At 49.6% G+C, this 13379-nt stretch overlaps 1 pseudogene across 1 annotated transcript in view; it reads right to left on the bottom strand.

Annotated features, from left to right (window-relative positions):
• LOC147119745 (uncharacterized) overlaps positions 1-13379 on the bottom strand; it is a 420036-nt pseudogene that overhangs the window by 380590 nt on the left and 26067 nt on the right. The window contains exon 4 of the transcript XR_015078069.1: positions 10489-11033. The product of XR_015078069.1 is annotated as an uncharacterized LOC147119745 (transcript). The remainder of the gene's footprint in view (positions 1-10488; positions 11034-13379) is intronic.

Genomic DNA, 13379 nt, shown 5'->3' with positions numbered 1-13379 from the left:
GAAAGGCTGTTTACGGAGGTCACTGGCCATCATCAAAGACCCTACCCACCCCAGCCACAGTTTGTTCACCCCCCTGCCATCTGGGAGACGCTACAGATGCATTCGCACCTGAACGACCAAATTTAGGAACAGCTTCTTTCCCAGGGCTGTCATCCTATTGAACTCTGCAAATAAACTCTAAAGCCTGCACATCTGCCAATGCACTTTATTATGTTTATGTTACAAGTCAAATGAATGTTAAATGTCTCATCAAAATGTACACTCTCCGGAGCTGCAAGCCTACATTTTGTTGTACTGCACTTGTGCACTAACAATGACAATAAAGTTGATTATTATTATTATATATCCAACTCTTTCTTGAATATATTTAATGAACTGGCCTCCACCGCCCTCTGTGGCAGAGAATTCCACAGGTTTACCACACTCTGGGTGAAGAAATTCCTCATTTCAGTCCTAAATGGCTTGCCCCTTATCCTTGGACTATGACCCCTGGTTCTGGACTCCCCGGCCATCAGAAACATCCTTCCTGCATCTAGTCTGTCCAGGCCTGACAGAATTTTATAGGTTTCGATGAGATCCTCTCTCAATCTTCTAAACTCCAGTAAGTATAAGCCCAATCGACACAATCTCTCCTCATAGGTCATTCCTGCCATCCCAGGTATCAGCCTGGTGAATCTTCACTGCACTCCTTCCATGGCAAGAACACCCTTCCTCAGGTAAGGTGACCAAAACTGCACACAATACTCAAAGTGCAGTCTCACCAAGGCCCTGTGCAACTGTAGCAAGACATCCTTGTTCCTGTATTCGAACCCTCTTGCTACGAAGGCCAACATACCATTTGCCTTCTTAACTCCCTGCTGCACCTGCATGCTTACCTTCAGCGACTGATGCACAAGAACACCCAGGTCTCTTTGCACTTCCCCTTCTCCCAATCTATTGCCATTCAAATGATAATCTGCCTTCCTGTTTTTGCCACCAAAGTGGATAACCTCACATTTATCCACATTATAGTGCATTTGCCATGTTTCTGCCCAATCACCCAACCTGTCCAAATCGTACTGGAGTTTCACGACATCCAACTAGGGGCCAGAATTTATGCTCACCAATCAAAAGGGTCTGTTGTACTCAAAACAGCGGTGGGGTTTGGGATTCACTCTTGGTGCTCTCTGGAGCCTGCCGTCATCATGTGGTCTCCGGGCGCTGCAAGGGTGTTGTCCAGGTTCGAGTACCCCAAAGTTAAAGTCTCTGTTTGGGTACTTTACCTGGCAGGGATGATTCCTCTTCTTCGGCCGACAGTTTGAGTTTGCGTAAAGATAGTGGCAGGTTGGCTGAGGCTGAAGGTCCGATGATTCGAAGCCTACCCTCAGTTCGTCTTCCCTCCTCCCCTCATCGCGTCCCGCCTGGCCTGAATTGTCTGTGTCTGCCCGATGCAGTGCTGGGGCGATTTCCAGATGGAGTGGCAAAATGCACGAGCAAAGGCCAGGGCGTAAGCGCGGGACAGGGAAAGAGCAACAACCACGAGGGCGAGGGGCAGAAGAGCCGAGCAGAGCAGAGAGAGAAGAGAGCGATTGCTACCCGAGGCCTTCAATTATACGCTTTTCGAAAACCCTTTTCTGGGCGCCAAATCAGGTTAGTTCTTTGTCTTAATCTTGGCAGGCTATTTTAAATAATGGTAGCAATCCATATTAACTGCTTTTAGATGGCCGGTAATCGCATCTACCGGCCCGATAATTGACTTGTTTTGTCAGGAATGTTCCTTGATGGGCCTGTCCAGCCTCGATGGCTTTCTTAATCTGTTTCCGATTATACATGTAAACTGCTTGATGGCCTTAACTATAGGCCTAACTGAATTTAGATTTGTCTCCAATTCAGTCTAATACATAATTCAAAGTCCTGTCGGGTTTCAAAATACAAAGTCTCTCTTCACAGAAACTGCAGCTTTGGTTTCGATCCACAAGCTGTCTGCATTGCAGAGTCCATTTTAAAATCTCACAGGCTTTCTGCCACGAGGCACGGACGCCATCTTGGGTACCCTTTTTGATTTAAAATGTCCACGCAGGGTCCCATTTATTAACAATAACCTTCGGGGAAATGTAGAAATTTTGCAAATCTTACACTCCCCCCTGTGATACTAAAACTTGCTCAAAGTATCATACTTTTAAGGTGAGCAAAATTTTTCTGACCCTCCATAGTCAACCTTCCCCTGTAATTACCTATCTAATATACCCACGACACATGCACTTCCCATTCCGTGAAAATGTAGTGTACATCAGCATACAGAGAGTAAAATTACAGACTTTACACACACATCCAAGCATGGAGGGGGGCCAACACCCCTGCACCACTTGGTACACATATCTTTATTAAACCGTGTCGCAAAAAACAAAAGAAAACCTTTATTAAAAATAACAAACACAAAAGAAACAACAATCCTTTAATCAAAAATACAGGGAAAAAGACTTAAACCGGCGTATCTCCCTCCACCTTTACATAATGTTCCTTCCAGATCCTCTGGTTTCGGAATTCTGACCACCGACCTTTTCCCTTACACTGAATACAAACTAAATACAACACTATTCCTAACTGGCAAACCACGAGAATGTGGGAAGCCAGTCTGATCCACGAAGGGACCTCTATGTTACTGAAAATGTTCCACCAGGGTGGAGTCACAATATCCAATATCTTAGTCCCTATCTCTACTGTTCTCTGTTCGAGAGTGTAAAAATGTTTCTGCGAAACTACAACGGCTTTGAGTATTTTGGTAAGGTGTTCAGGGAGAGGGGGAATTTCATAGCCAAAGTGTGCTATGTACTTCTGCAAATTCGTAAAATTCTCCTTCACAGTGAGGTGAACAGTGGAGGGTTCAGGAATCGGGACAATTCGCTCCTGGGCCACTTGAACTTCTGCCTCGGGTTTAATACAGAAACTGCTGTCACTAGCTGGGCACCAGCTACGCTGTCTATGCTGGTAGTGGGACGCGTCGGTGGTGACACAGTATGTCCCACCTATATATGTTACCTGTGGGGGAACATGGCCTTGTGCCATTGCCTCCATGGTACAATTTATAGACTTCGCGCCAGCAGCTCTGAACCCACACTGCGGTTTTGAATAGGCATTCAAGTGCTGGGGACACAGAATTATGTGTGCTCCCCAGCTCCGGCACCCTGAGAGGTCAGTACCTGTCATAGCGTGCTCCCACTTAATGACGTAAGGCGGGACCGCTGTGAAACGGATGTGTGCACCCCCTTGAATGACTCCAATGTTCCCAACCCTGTATACCGGCGCGGGTCGGGCTGTCCTACCCAAGACCGGCATCCTAACTACTACTCCCATGATTGTATGGTTGGACCGCCCACAATCCACGGGGACTGGATAGGCTTCGGAGGCTAGCCGGAGTTGGCATGGGCTCATTGCATTCTCAAAAGGGTGGAGGGCTGCGAGGTGCTTGTTGCTAATCCAAGAGGGGACCAAACCCTGTTTTAAATCCTCCAGATTACCGCGGCCCTCACCCAGTAACCACGCCCCGTATAACACGCACACCTCATTCTGTGCAGCCTGGTCAGAAGCATTTCTGTCCTCCCTTATGAGAGCATTTACCGTTTTTGCGTGCTTTTCCAACTCCGCTATGATCTCCTTTAAATGGACCGTCATGGCCTGGTCCTCATGCAACTCTGAGCCCACTACCTTGTTCTCATCCAGTAATATCTTCTTTGACTGTGTTTTTAAACCATTTATCTGGGTCTGCAGCTCTATGTCATCTAAACTGTTGATGACAGAGGACCCAGTATTAAACGCAGTAAAAACATCATTCCATACTCCCCTTCTTTGCCTCCCTGCATTACCCAAAAATTCTCGGTGTGTGGTGTACAGTTCAGTCTTGTCCACGTGGGCAAAATCGAACTCGTAAAACTTCTTGAACATGTCCTTTAATAGGGCCTGGTATAGCTGCTCTGTTTCTTTGGGACACCACTCTGGTAAATGTACCTCGGTGAGATTTAAAATCACGGAGGCTACCACGTAGTGTACCTCCTGGTACAGCATCTGATCGGTGGGGACTAGTACCAACCCATTCCCTGGTCCCTTGGTGGTGGTGGGGCAACCTTCCTTGGATAACCTCGCCGCCTGCACCGTGGGCGGGGCACAAGCTCAGTGGCATTGACTGGGATCGGGGAGAATGGGACTGCGCACGCCTTCAGGCTGGTATCTCACCTCATCCCCTCCCCGTCGTCTTGCCACTGCCGGTGGAAAATAATGGATATGCCTGCGGGGCAGACCTTCTCTGACCCCCACATACAGATATAAATCCCTTGGTCCGGTTCCCACCACTTGTCCCAACACATGCTTAATCCTCCATGAGTCCCGGTAATCGTCCAATTGGTGTTGTTCCCCAACCGTTCCCACTCGACTTCGGGGTTCCTCATGTCCTTGCTCAACTTTCTGAGCCACCACCACCTATCCAGAGGAATGTGTCCTTTACACGTCAAACATATTCGCTTTCCAACAGTGATGCTGACCCTCGTGGTAACGACTCGTACCCTGGGGCACAGGAGGGAGGCTTCACCGTACGTGAATCCGGTTTGGCTGGAGTACTGAGACGAATTGGACCCCAGCCATCCTGGCCACCTTCCCTCGTGGACATCAACGGCGGTCTCCTCCGCGTCCTGTTCACCGCTCCCATTGATCGCTAGGGGCGCTCTGTCTCCCGAACACCCATAGATGTGGGACTCTTGGACATCGCACCGTCTCCCTACGCTCATCCCGATCAGGGTGAATAGGATCACGATCCCTTCCATCCCGAAAATCTTTCTGCAAAAAGATGTAAAAACATGCAGCCAGGTCCCCAAGAGATTCTCTGGCTTGGTGAAGCACGGTCGGGTCCCGCGACCTCGACCCAAATATATACACTTAACAGACCAGTTAACTTAAAACTACCCATCACCTCATTTAACTTAAATCAAAAACACCCAAACTTAAGCTAAATAATTACACTTTACTTAAACTAAAACTTAAACTAAACTATATACATCCGCCGCCCGTCTCCAGGCGGCCAGGCTAATCCCTGGTCGGCTGCAGCTCGCTGCTACCCCCAGCGTGGTCGCACCGTCCTTCACTGTTGGTCCCTCGCAGCCCATGGCTGCTGGCTGAGGACCTCTGTCTGACTCGAGGGGCGGCCCTTGGTAACTGGAGAGCGGGTGACCATGGCTTTCTCGGCTGGGGCGTCCGTGGGGATCTTCTAGGGACCTTGGCAGGTGGGGCTTTCTTGGCCGATGGACCTTTAACCCGAACCACTGCTCCCTCAGGCTTGACCTCTCCCGAACCCGGGCTAGGGGCAGGTAACTCTTCGCAGCCTGCTGCTGCGAGCTAAGAGTCTCCGTCCCCAGGTCCCATGGCGGGGTTTTCGACCTCAGGTCCCTCCCCCTCGTCTGGATCCCAGAAGAGTGGGGGAGTGTCCCAATCGATGGGCGGGATGGTCCCTCCATTCAAGCAAGCCACAGCGCCTGCCTGTGCAGTCTGTGGACTCGCTCCTGCTGCAGGCTGAGGATCTTTATCCTCAGACCTTATCCCAACTGGCTGCTTTCCCCTTTCAGGTGTAAACAGCTTACACTGGTTGATATAACGAGTAGCATTTTAAAACCTCGTCCGCTGCCCCGAGCGGGCCTTCTAGGGATTCCCCGTTCTCTTCCCTTACCGGGACGGCCTCACAGACAGGAACTCGGGCTTGGACCTGCTTTAAGTCCGGGGCCAAAGCTGCCCTCTGTGTGCCTCCCTTGTCCCAGACTGTGGCTACCGGGCCTGCTCTACAGGGATCCCATAACTTTCCTTCCCTAGCCCTCTGCTCGGCCACCTCGTGTGTCCCTTGGTTATCCTCCCACGTGGTAGGGAGGGATCCCAAATCTATGGCCAAAGGTTTGGCCATTTCCCCAGCCTGCTCGTTCCCTGTAGATCCTATTAAGCTAAAGGGGACCTTGTTAGACCTGGGTGGATTGGCCGGGTCTTCCGAATGGACCACCGCACTGGAAGCTCCAGTGTCCACCGAATATCTCCCCTGCACCGTCTCCACCCGCATCTTAACACAGGGCCTGCTCCCCTCATCGTTTTCAAAGTGACACTGGTCGACAGGCTGCGCTGGTGCTAGTCAGGGCTGTGGGTTGGATGGGGTGAGAGCACCGGTGGCGGCTGCTACTCTCCCCTGGCCAGTCAGCAAGGACCTCATGGTGTCCAAAAGTGACTCGACCTCTGCAGAAGGGATTCCTGCCCCCGCCTTTTGGGCTGGAGCTGTGGAATTCTTTCCCTTGTTATCTTTCCAAGGGTTTTTGCACTCCTTCCGCCAGTGACCATCCTTCCTGCACCCGTAACAATTCGCCTTTGTGTTCGGGGGGGGGGGTTATTCCCTTCCTGGTACCACTCGTTCCTACCCGGTCCGTGTTTTACCTCGTGCACCTTTCCCTTCGGTGGGTGTGCATCGGCTCCCATTCCATTTGTATAGGCCAGAGTGAGCTGCCTAATTACCGCAAGTTCGGTGGTCTGGGGATTTTTGGGATTGAACCAGGCTTGTGCCTTGGCCTGGACCTGTGGCAAGCTGTTCGCCACCAGGCAATGGAGCCAATGGGCCAGGGAATCCCCGTTCAGGAACGCCCGGTCCGGCATCCCGACAGGCCCTCCGGTACACCGGCCACAGCCGGTCCGCAAAAGCCTGCGGGGTTTCCCGAGAGCTGGATCGTTTTCTCCACACGAGAGGACCTCCCTCATCCATCCCCATGGCCTCCAGAACCGCATCTCTAAGCTCCTCATACCTGCTCTGCCCCCTTTTGCACTCGTCAGAGAGGGATTGCAGGAGACTACTCTCCAGGGAGAATAGCAGCATTTTGGCCTTCTCCGCGTCATCACAATCGTTGATGCTGGCCGTTTGCTCTACGTCCCTGAAGTGGATCGAGGGGTCTCCTTTTTCGGAGAGCCTCGGCATATGGTTGACCATAACCCTGAGCTGTTGGGTGTTAAAGGGTAATACGAACTGGTTTTGGAGTGGTCCCTCATTGTCGCCATTGGCGGGTGGGCCGAACCTCCGATGCCGTGCTGGGCACATTGGTCCCGGCTCCGACCTCTCGGGCGGGGTTTGCTCTACCTCTGCCTCCACCTCTGGCTCCACCCCCCCTTGCTGCCAAACCTCGCTGAAACTTGGCGCTATGGGTGGTGGTCGTGAGGTCTCCTCTCTCTCAACCGGGTCGTCCCTAGACACTACCGGTGATGTTGGAACTGTCCTCCACTCGTTCCCCATAAAATCTGCCTGGCATGCCTTTGGGCTCATGAGGCATACCATGCCTTTTGCCTTCCGGAGGGTCCGGCTCAGATTTTCTATCCTCTCTCTACAGGGGCCGTGGTCTGCCTCCTCAAACCCCTGTTCACTTGCTACCTTGTAAGCGGCTTTTACCTCCTGCACTCTCTCTTCCTGTTCCCTAATCTGCCTTGCCAAGCGGGCGTTTTTCTCCCGCAACCTTAACTCATTTCCGTTGGCCTCGGTGACTTGGCACCGTAGGTATTCCAACTGGGCCTTGTGTTCTCCCACTAAATGCACTCTTTCCTGGTTCAAAGTCTGCAAAGCTACTAATAACTTCTCCCCTGCAAGAGCCTTATCCTGGATCCCCAGGGCTGACGCCCTTAACTCAACTGCCTGTGCTGCAACCAGCCTGTCCAAAAGCTGGACCTGCTTTTTAATTCACATCAGCCAAACTGCCTTCTCTAAGGACTTCTTGTGTTCTTTTCCCTCTGTCCAGTTAGCTACTGCATCTGCCGGATGCCCAGCCTTTAACAGAGTGGTAATCCACTTCTTAGTGTTATTCACCTTGCTAAAGACATAATCAGAAATCCTTTCCTCCATCATGGTTCGATCATCCGAACCATCGTCTACTGTATCGCAACCCTGTTGCCGATGTCCTGCCACGGTCACCATTCTGTAGGGGGGTGGCCGCGTGGGCCCAGTCAGTTATGCCTCTGACTGCCCACGAGTGGTTCGAATCACTCCCACGCGCCTGAGATTCTCGACACTGGACTTAGGTACAGGTAGCAATACAAAAAAGACTCGAGTAGACAGGTGGTTTGAATGTAAGCAAAACTCAGGATTTTATTAAACAGGAAAAGTTAATACAGTCTTAAGAGAAGTTACCAGTATATATAATTACAGGCAAATACAACTAACTATACTTATACAGGGAATGGGGAACACACAGCACATCAAGGGAAAACAACTATCTTAACAATCCCCTTATCCTTATTCCACCTCCTATACCGAACTAGATTAAGCTATGAGGGGCCAGAATTTATGCTCACCAATCAAAAGGACTCAAAACAGCGGTAGGGTTCAGGGTTCGCTCTTGGTGCTCTCTGGAGCCTATCGTCATCACATGGTCTCCGGGCGCTGCAAGGGCATTGTCCAGGTTCGAGTACCCCAAAGTTAAAGTCTCTGTTTGGGTACTTTACCTGGCAGGGATCATTCCTCTTCTTCGGCCGACAGTTTGAGTTTGCGTAAAGATAGTGGCAGGTTGGCTGAGGCTGAAGGCCCAATGATTCGAAGCCTAGCCTCAGTTCGTCTCCTCAGTTGGTCTTCGCCAGTTGGTCTTCCCTCCCCTCGTCGCGTCCCGCCTGGCCTGAATTGTCCGTGTCCGCCCGATGCAGTGCCGGGGCGATTTCCAGATGGAGTGGCAAAAGGCACGGGCAAAGGCCAGGGGGTAAGCGCGGGACGGGGAAAGAGCGACAACCATGAGGGCGAGGGGCAGAAGAGCAGAGCAGAGAGAGAAGAGAGCGATTGCTACCCGGGGCCTTCAATTATACGCTTTTCGAAAACCGTTATCTGGGCACCAAATCAGGTTAGTTCTTTGTCTTAATCTTGGCAGGCTATTTTAAATAATGGTAGCAATCCATATTAACTGCTTTTAGATGGCCGGTAATCGCATCTACCGGCCCGATAATTGACCTGCTTGGTCAGGAATGTTCCTTCATGGGCCTGTCCAGCCTCGATGGCTTTCTTAATCTGTTTCCGATTATATATGTAAACTGCTTGATGGCCTTAACTATAGGCCTAACTGAATTTAGATTTGTCTCCAATTCGGTCTAATACATAATTCAAAGTCCTGTCTGGTTTCAAAATACAAAGTCTCTCTTCACAGAAACTGCAGCTTTGGTTTCGATCCACAAGCTGTCTGCGTTGCAGAGCCCATTTTAAAATCTCACAGGCTTTCTGCCACGAGGCACGGACGCCATCTTGGGTACCCTTTTTGATTTAAAATGTCCACGCAGGGTCCCTTTTATTAATAATAACTTTCGGGGAAATGTAGAAATTTTGCAAATCTTACATCTGGCTACTGCACAGTCCAGAGACACAAGTCTGCATTTTCTTCAACACACATCAACGTTAGAAGCAGGTAACACACTGTGGCCTTACTGGGGCAGCACAAACCACTAGTCTCCAGACTTCTCTTATCCCAACATCATATTTCTGATCGAAACATTCTATGATGAAAATATCCAAGGCCAGTTGGTTGCAAACACCAGCTGTTGCTCAGTGAAATCTCTCTCTAATGATACCAACCACATTTTCCCCGATATCGAATGAACTAAACATGAACACCTTTCAGAAGCTGAATTAACCGAGGTCCATATGCCAACACCCCTCTCATCTTCCATTCACTTCAATTGAAAGGAAACTGACAGATTGGACCAGTCAGGATTTGAAAGATATTTACAACAGATTCTAGATGTTCTTAGAGTTGGGATCTTTCTCTATTCTGTCCACTCGAGGAGTTAGATAACAGACTTTCTCCTGTGAATATAGAGCTGGGGTATTGGGCCGTGATGTGTTCACTTGTTCATCTTGTTGACTCTAAACCTTTGCCATTAATTTGATGTGATCTGTTTACTTGTATGTATTTTTTTCAATACACTTGCTGAGTGGATTCAAATTTAAATTGAAAGCAGGTTTGCAGGCGTGATGCTCTATTCACACATCGAAGGTGAGAGAGATGCTGTGGGACACACGCTAAGTCCAGTAGCTGAAAGTGATTAACAGACTGGGTTTTGTGTTTAGTGATCCCGGGCATGTTACCGAGACGTTCCCTGGATACCAAGGCTAGGAGAGGCACTCTGGAAGGTATGGGGAGCTGGGACTTGTCCATGAGAGTAACCGAAGGTTGGAGAACTGAAATAATCTCGAGTTAGAAAGGAGAAAAGGCCCAAAAATGGAGCAGTTGGTAACAGGACATCAATTAGTTTCCTCTTATCTTGGAGACATCAAATATCGACACACTGTGTTAATTGAAGTGTCAAAATATTAAACACCAGCCCAGTTAAAGGGGTTATTAACATCAACAGAAACAAACCCCAACTGTCAGGATGAACACGATTCAGTCCGGGATGTGATTAACAGCAGCAATAACAGCAGAATCCAACCTCTGCAGTCACTTGTGAACTCGCTGGTGTTTGAGCAGGTTGGATGACCGAGTGAATTTCTTCCCACACTCAGAGCAGGTGAACGGCCTCTCCCCAGTGTGAACTCGCTGGTGTGTCAGCAGGTGGGATGACTGAGTGACTCCCTTCCCACACACGGAGCAAGTGAACAGCCTCTCCCCAGTGTGAACTCGCTGGTGTTTCAGCAGGTTGGATGATGAGGGGAATCCCTTCCCACACACGGAGCAGGTGAACAGCCTCTCCCCAGAGTGAACTCGCTGGTGTTTCTGCAGGTCGGATGAACACGTGAATCCCTTCCCACATTCAGAGCAGGCGAACGGCCTCTCCCCAGAGTGAACACGCTGGTGTGTCAGCAGGTGGGATGACTGGGTGAATCCCTTCCCACAGTCAGAGCAGGTGAACGGTCTCTCCCCAGTGTGAACTCTCTGGTGTTTCAGCAGGTTGGATAAACAAGTGAATCCCTTCCCACACACAGAGCAGGTGAACGGCCTCTCCCCGGTGTGAGTGCGATGATGAATTTCCAGCTGGGACGGGTAACTGAATCCCTTCCCACAGTTCCCACATTCCCATGGTTTCTCTGTGGTACGGGTAACCTTGTGTCTCTCCAGGTTGGACAATCAGTTGAAGCCTCGTCACACAGAACACGTGTACAGTTTCTCCCCGCTGTGAATGGTGCGATGTTTTTTCAGGCTGTGTAACTGGTTAAAGTTCTCTCTGCACTGGAACACTCTCACTCGGGTGTGTGTGTCTTGCTGCTTTTCCAGTCACACTGATGTTTGAAATCTTTTCCCACAGACAGAACAGACAAGCATTTCTCTTTCCACATTCAAAGGCTGATGATATTCAGGTCCTGATGAATCGAGTGACTCTGTCAGATCTTGACGTGGTGTTTGGTTTGTGTTTCCTGTCTGCAAATCCTCCCCTTCTAATAGCCTGTAAAAGGAGTTTACAAAACTCGTCACTGTAAATATAAAATAGAAATTCAGAAGATAATTCTAGTTTCTATGGAACATTCTTTCCTCTCTTATTCCTCCAAAGCTGTAAATCCCAATCCCACACATTGTCCCGCCACCCTGTGCTAAAATCGAAACACATCGCACATCGCCCAACAATTTTTCCTCCTCTCCCTGTTTTCATCACCAACTCTGGCTGGGTTCAGTTCTACACTCACTGGTTCCCCTCCCACTCCTCCCCTGAAGGTGCCGACTCTGGCTGGGTTCAGCTCTACACTCACTGGTTCCCCTCCCACTCCTCCCCTGAAGGTGCCGACTCTGGCTGGGTTCAGCTCTACACTCACTGGTTCCCCTCCCACTCCTCCCCTGAAGGTGCTAACTCTGGCTGGGTCCAGTTCTACACTCACTGGTTCCCCTCCCACTCCTCCCCTGAAGGTGCTGAATCTGGCTGGGTTCAGTTCTACACTCACTGGTTCCCCTCTCTCTCCTCCCCTGAAGGTGCTGACTTTGGCTGGGTTCAGTTCTATACTTACTGGTTCCCCTCCCTCTCCTCTGAAGGTGCTGACCCTAGCTGGGTTCAGTTCTACACTCACTGGTTCCCCTCTCTCTCTCCTCCCCTGAAGGCCGCTAAACTGTACAAGCTGGATGGGTTACACCTCAACAGAGCTGGGACCAATATTCTCGTGGGGAGGTTTGCTCGTGCTGTTGAGGAGGGTTTAAAGTAGCTTGGCAGGGGGATGGGCCCCAGCATGTAGAGTAGAAAAGAGGAATAAGGTGCATAAAAGAGCGAGTGTGTTGGATAGTATTCGAGAAGAAAGTAGTACTAGAGGTGGAAGTAGTACCATATCAGATCGGAGCAGACTAGGAAAGGCTATGAAAAATTCAAAAATGGGTTTAGGATGCATGTACGTAAATGCACAAAGTGTGGTGAATAAGGTTGGTGAGCTGCAAGCACAATTAGCCGTGCGGCAATATGATGTTGTGGCAATAACGGAAACGTGGCTTAAAAATGGTGAGGACTGGGCACTTAATATTCAAGGGTACAAGGTGTTCAGAAAACATAGGGAAGGAAAAAAGGGAGGTGAAGTGGCAGTGCTGATTAAGGAAGACATTGTAGTGTTGGAAAGGGAGGATGTTCTTGAGGGGACAAGGACAGAATCCATTTGGTTAGAGTTGAGGAGCAAAAAGGGTATGATCACGCTATTGGGGGTATTATATAGGCCTCCAAATAGTGAGAAGTTGGTAGAGGAGCAAATCTGCAAGGAAATCAGAGATATGCAGGAGCTATAGAGTGGTGATATTGGGGGACTTTAATTACCCAAATATCAATTGAGATAATGCTAGGGTAAAGGGAATGGAGGGGGAGGAATTTCTGAAATGTGTTCAGGAGAGTTTCCTTGACCAATATATTCTTGCCCCAACTAGGAAGGAGGCATGGCTGGATCTGGTGCTGGGGAATGAGGTGGGCCAGGTTGACCAAGTGTCTGTGGGAGAACACTTGGGTACGAGTGCAGTTTGTCACGGAGTGCAGCTCGGAACAGAGTGTAAAGCTGCGAGTTTGGTGAGTGAGGGAGTTCAGGGAGGGAAGAGTTCCTTTCTTTTTCTATCTTTGTCAGCTTCCAGGCGAGCAGGAGTTAGAAAGCTGCACAAGAGGGGACAGAGAACCAGCGGGAGTTCTGCTCTGTGACACCCCCCATTTGGAGAAAAATAAAAGTGACATCACAGGGAAAAGGGTAAGTGATTGGTTGGTGAGTATTTTGCTCACTTCCCTTATCTTTTAAAGCCTGGGAAATGTATTAGTAATTGTAAGGTTTCATTAGTACTAGTTTACTAGCAGTAATAAATCTTATTAGGTGTAGTAGAGTTTAAAATAAAGTAATTAAGACTCAATAAAGATGGCAGGGCAGGTGATGTGTTGTGACTGCAGTACGTGGGAGCTCCTGGACGCCAGTGTGATCCAGGACGAAC

The sequence above is a fragment of the Somniosus microcephalus genome, chromosome 4 (genome assembly GCF_052327205.1).
Source record: "Somniosus microcephalus isolate GS21.2 chromosome 4, FLI_Smic_1.0, whole genome shotgun sequence".
NCBI classification, from domain to species: Eukaryota; Metazoa; Chordata; class Chondrichthyes; order Squaliformes; family Somniosidae; genus Somniosus; species Somniosus microcephalus.
The sequence above is the reverse complement of the archived record's forward strand: the minus strand, read 5'-3'. Positions and strand labels throughout refer to the sequence as shown.